The sequence below is a fragment of the Pristiophorus japonicus genome, chromosome 20 (genome assembly GCF_044704955.1).
Source record: "Pristiophorus japonicus isolate sPriJap1 chromosome 20, sPriJap1.hap1, whole genome shotgun sequence".
Classification (NCBI taxonomy): Eukaryota; Metazoa; Chordata; class Chondrichthyes; family Pristiophoridae; genus Pristiophorus; species Pristiophorus japonicus.
The window spans coordinates 32,461,565-32,467,564 of NC_091996.1; positions in this window are offsets into that span (position 1 = coordinate 32,461,565).

Sequence of the window (6,000 nt, forward strand, 5' to 3'; positions counted from 1 at the left end):
ATTAGCATTTTTGTTATTTATAGAACTGTAATTTAAAAAATAATCCCTTTAAACTGCTGGGACTATAAATGCCATTGAAAATGGACATTAATTTATTATATCCATCTGAAAACATATGCTATTGATATACATTAACAGTAAAAACTACCCCAGTTTACACTTTCCATATCTGCAGTTAGTACCTTATCCTAGCTTGCTGCGTCATTTTAGATTTAGAAGTGAAATAACATTTTTATTTTTTACATTCATACTCGTGCAGCAAATGTGGCAATTGAGAAATGTTATATTTTTGTTCAACTTCACGCATGTCAGTGGCTTATAAAACCTTGCTTGTGTCTGCAATCCCCGCAAGTTAAATTACAGATTTTTTCACTTTGCTGTTGTCACTGAAATTGATGAAGAAACCGTACCTTCATAAGCAATGACATCCCACATGTGAGTGAAAAACTATTACACAGTATTTCTTGGAAAATAGATCAGTTCTCAACAATTGATATGATGTATCTTCGCCTGAAAATAAGACATGACTGTCATTGTACAGTGGAAAATTCATATATAATGGCAGTGTTGGAGCTTTTTTTTAAAAAAAATTGTGCCATTGTGCTGCCATCCTTAACTTCCCTCCACTCCATAGATTATAAGATCCCATTCGGAATCATGGCATTTGGTTGTTCTCCAGTTGTGACTGGGAGCCCATATTTCAGAAAAGGCTTGTCTTTTTTTTTGCCATTTATCATTTTTTCCTCCCTTGAAATTAGTGTGGATTGGTAATGATAATGGTTCTTTAACGATCTCTTTGAAAGTTAATTTTCACTTCACCGACAGCTTCACAAAAGGCTTTTGTTACTTGCACATTGGCACCATTGCTATTTTGTGATGCTTGTTGCAACTCAATATTCTCTCACTAAGGCTGTCTTTGGATAGTTCAGCTCAATTCTGCTCATTTTTGATGCCGGCTCCTAGTTCTAAAACTTGTCCGTTATTATGCTTTGTATCAGTTGATGCCATTGACAGCTTGTTGCCTTCCAACATTTCATGACTTTAAGAAGTAGAGCCCTCACCAAAAGTGGCAAATGCAGACAACTTATTCACTAAATATAGATCCTGCAGAAAAGGTACAGTTTTTCAGGTAGACTATGTACATTTTTGCAGTTATACTAATGATTCAAGTAGAACCTGGGAAGATTGTCCAGAGCAAGCAGCATTCTGTTACTTGGCATCAGAGGTTTACACTGTCTCTTCCAGCATTCGTCAGATGGATGATGTATCTCTGGATTCAGCAGCGGTGCTGATACCAATTGTGACTAAGTGCTAATGTGTCAAACTTCATCTGACATTTAAGTGGTTTTTGATGCAGCCATCAGCACTCCAAAATAGTCGCCTTGGTGCCAGTTTGATTCCAGCTGATGCTCACAATACATACAAGGCAGAAGGACACAGTCCTGGCCACTTAACCCTCTGGCATCTCTCACAAGAAAAAGTTATGAACCACCTGTCAAAGTTTTCTGAAGGACTACTTCACTTTATCTTTGATAAAACATCTCTTGCAGCACTTGGCTAGGCTAAAAATGGTCGTCACCTCCCGCTGACATTGATGGAATCTACAGGGTTTTTGGCATTGCCGACTCTCACAGCTAGTTGGTATTATTTAAGTTACCGATAGAATTGTTAGTCTGCTCAGGTGAAGATGGCAGGATGGAGTACACATTTCAGGGGCTTCTAGAGGCACCAGAAAGTGAACTGTAACACTAGTGTGTTTCACCCATATCTCAATGAGTGCAATGCCTGTATTGCTTCTTAGGAATACAGATTTCAAAACTTTCTGGAGTTGATAAATAATTGTAGACTTGGTTGACATTGCAGGCTAGGCATTTGCAGGATATGTGTGTCTGTTGAAATGGGAAGCCACAAAGATTATTTGGGAGATTCTGGGTGATTCAAGTAATCTTGGAGGATTCTTTCCTGATGGGCTTCAGTGTTCGATTGGAAACTGAGGATCCTCTGTTTACCCAGTCTCTTTCTAATACCGCAGTTTGTTTTTAAGTGCAAGGCCTGGGAAGTTGTCTACAGAAGGCACAACACCCGTTTCACTGAAAAATAATTCAAACCGCTGAATAGGAATTGTAGTATGCACACTCTTTAGACCCAGATGATGACTAGATATGGCCCTTAGGACTAAAGGGATCAAGGGGTATGGAGAGAAAGCAGGAAAGGGGTACTGAGGTTGAATGATCAGCCATGATCTTACTGAATGGTGGTGCTGGCTCGAAGGGCCGAATAACCTACTTCTGCGATTTTCTATGTTTCTTACTAAACAAACAGAATGAAGTTTCTGTGCCCAGATTGTCACTGCTACTGCCCATAACCCTCCCATGTTAGAAGGCAAGTTGCAATAAAACATGGAAAATACTATTCATATAGCAAGGCTATTGCAGCAGACATCCATGGTGCCCTTAATACTGGAGTTTGGACTGCAGGTTTTATTTTATCTGCACGAGTGACACTGGAAATGCCTCATTTCTTGCCCGTCCCTAGTTTCCCTGAGGAGGTGATGGTGGGCCGCCTTGAACTGCTGCAGTCCTTGTAGTGATGGTGTTTCTGCAATATTATTACATAAAATTTCAGTATGTTGACACAGCAATGATGACGAGATGGTGCCTGCTGTCCAAGTTGGAATGGTGCATGACTTAAAGGAGAATTTAAAGCTGGCGGTGCCTCCATTATATTGATTAACATATTATACTCTACAGATATGGATGGTTTAAAGTGCTTGGGGTTTTCCTGAAAATTTGCAGAAGCGTGTTTTCAGTTGCTCTTTCAAGGGAAGAGACTTTGTGAGCAAGTTGAAGCTACATTGAAGTAAATAACCGTAATAGTAGTGACACTCAAATCCAAACTTGAGCCGTGATTTGCGAATCATAGGACAGATTGCTGCAACTATATTTATACTGCTTAGTGCAAACCTACTTATGAGAACTTTGTAGAAGTCCCCATTGATCACGAAGCATTCCAATTCCCCCACTCTCTCTCCTCCCCCCACCCCCCACAATTATGGTTTTCAGTGGAATATTTGTTTACTTCTCCAAAAGACTGAGGAAGACCATATCTATGGCAATATTATCCATTAGCAAATTATTACATTTCTTCAAAAGAATAGTATAGTGTTTCCAATGTTATACCAACTGATTTTGAGCAGTTGTAAATAAATTCATCTCAAGTTGTGTGGCATGGCAAGTGTACAGGATTTGGTGGCTCCTAGGTAGTGTTAGTCAGCACTTCCAAAGCTCTCTTACCATAAGCAACTTGTTCAATAGGACTAGAGTGAAACTCTCCAAGTGTTTGTCCAAGGACATACTCAGAATAATAAGTTAATGTTCATCCAGCCTAATTATACTCGAATATGACGAGTTTCTGTCCCAATTCTGGATGATCATGATGAATCTCTCTTTGCCTCAAGAGCATTTCTTTGCAGTGTATCCCTTCCCTAACTGGTACAGTTGAATAGACCTTTCAGCTCCGGTGACACAGTATATAAATGTGAAATCAGCATTTAAGTACAAGTCCTTGTCTCTGTGAAAAGAGGAGGGGGAAGAGGGAGAGTGCATCCATACTTGTTGAGAACCAGTCAGTTTTTCCAGAGTGTCATTGTAATAGTCTTTCACTGTTGTAAGTACTCATATCACAGGTCTCATTTATCATCTTTATTTGTGACAACCAATTACATCAAGCTACCAATTTGTTTCTTCACTATTAATGTTTTCCATTCTAACAGCAAGGAAGCTAAATTATATGTTAATCTTCACTCCAGTAACAATAGTTAATTTATCATTCTCTCATGTAATAAGGTTGATGTATCATAGTTATACTGCGCATTGAGGACCAGAATGGATTGGAATTGTGCCAAATCAGTACAGCAGGTTTGTTGTCATTGGCTGCATGTAACTGCAAACTGCTTTGGGTTTTGGACTGACTGTCCAGAATTGATTGTGATGATGCATGTGATGTCACCACGTGGTTACATGATGCATTCTGGAGCTATCTGTATGCAAAACCTGTAAATATATAGTGGAACCAGTGCAACCGGCCAGAACTATCCAGTGGAATGAACTGAACATAACTGTCCCAAAGTTGGTATTCGTGAATCCAGCAGTAGATTGCTGGACTTACTACTTGAAAAGTCTTGTGTTTCAGTCCTAGTCTGGACTGTCTTTCATACTGTCATTCTCTGTTCTTCCTGCTCTCTGGTTGCAGAAGTGCACTTTATTAATAGTGAAGCACTTCTTCATCACTGGCAGAAGCAGGCCTGCCCACAGAAGTAGACCTTCTGTTGGAGGAAGCCGCATATGTAGCAATGGAGGTGACTGTCCCAAGGCATTCTATCCTCCAGGCCAAAGGAATTGGTTAATAGTTTGTATATATTGTCTTTTACTTTTTATTTTTGGTGTAGAGGGATGGGGAGAGTGCACATGTGCAACAGGATATAAATTATGTATCTTGTAACCTGAATAACACATGCCCTAAATTCTATATTGGCTGTTTTCCTCCCAGATTTTTTACTTGGGCTAGTAGTGTAATATGGAAACCTTTTATTTGCAATGTAGTTTAATGTCCTGTTTATTGTAAAAAGCAAGCTCTGAAGAAATACTGCATCTAGATTTCTTATAATATTCAATTGCTTTTCATTTTTCTTGGTCATTCCAACTGTGTGTAGACACATACAAAGTTATATTAAAAAATAATTGGGCTACCACATTTCATGTTTGCAAATGGCTTATTACAGTCTTTTTTGAATACCATCAGCCATGTGTTGAATGTCCTTTGAAACTATGCCCAGTCACCTTAATCTACAGTTTATGCAATAATTTGTTATAATTGAATACTTCTCAGTTGTAAGCTAAAGCACAATTCTAATTCAGCAATACTTCTCTCAGGGTAATGAAGGGAGTTGAAATGCTGGTCATTGACTCTTGACTTTCAAAATCCCTACCAAGATGTAAATTGAATTTTCAAACGCACACAATCAGGGCAGTATAATTAACAAACTCTTCCAGAATAATTATCTTGATGTAATCAATTACTTAGCTTTTCATTTTTTCCTGAATATAATTTCAAAAATGTACTTTTAAAGCCTCATAGCTTGCCTTTTGAGGTTATTGGTAGCTGTACTCCATGAAATATGTAACAATATGTAAGTATTTTCAAATAGACATAAGCTATAGAGAAAAATTAGTGTTGATTGACCATGTATATAATTATAAATGATTAGGGCTAAGAAAATGTCTTGAGGTAGAGGTATATTGATATATTAAATGTCTAGGGAAGTGTGTATGAAAAGAAGAAAGGCAATAACTAGGTTAATTATTATGAAAACATAGATGAAATTATACATAGCGTATATTTTTTGTTGTATGCGATTTTTGTCACAAATAATTTTGTGCAACAAACACAGCCAGTACTTACATTTTGTAAAACAAAATATCACAATTTAAAATTGTGTTGTATGTTGTGTTGTGAATATTTTTGAAAGAACTGATAAGTAGAAGTACATTTATGGTTAATTCCCTTACTGAATACTGTCCTCGCAATGAACCTTCATCGGTGTTAAAATGTTAGATATTGCACACGTGAATGGAAATTTCATCTAAAAAAATTAACTCCATTTACATTGCATCATTCTGTAAAAATAATTATCTTTGTACAAAATTTCAATAACAATTGTTTATGTTGAGTTCCACTAGAGTGACTACACAGTTGTAAAATGCAGTTGCTTTTTTGAAATTTTGTTTTAGTTGCCTTTCACAACATAATTTAATGAATCATTTCAATATTTTAAAGTGAATCCCAACCAACATGGCTAATGGCATACTACGTTCTGTAACTTGTTGGAGCAATAGTGCAAGGCACTAAAGAGTAATGAAACATAGTTTTAATCTACCTTCCACATTTTGGCTGTGCTGCTGTGGGGAGGTGTCCAGTGGAGACGAGGCATCTCATGTGGAT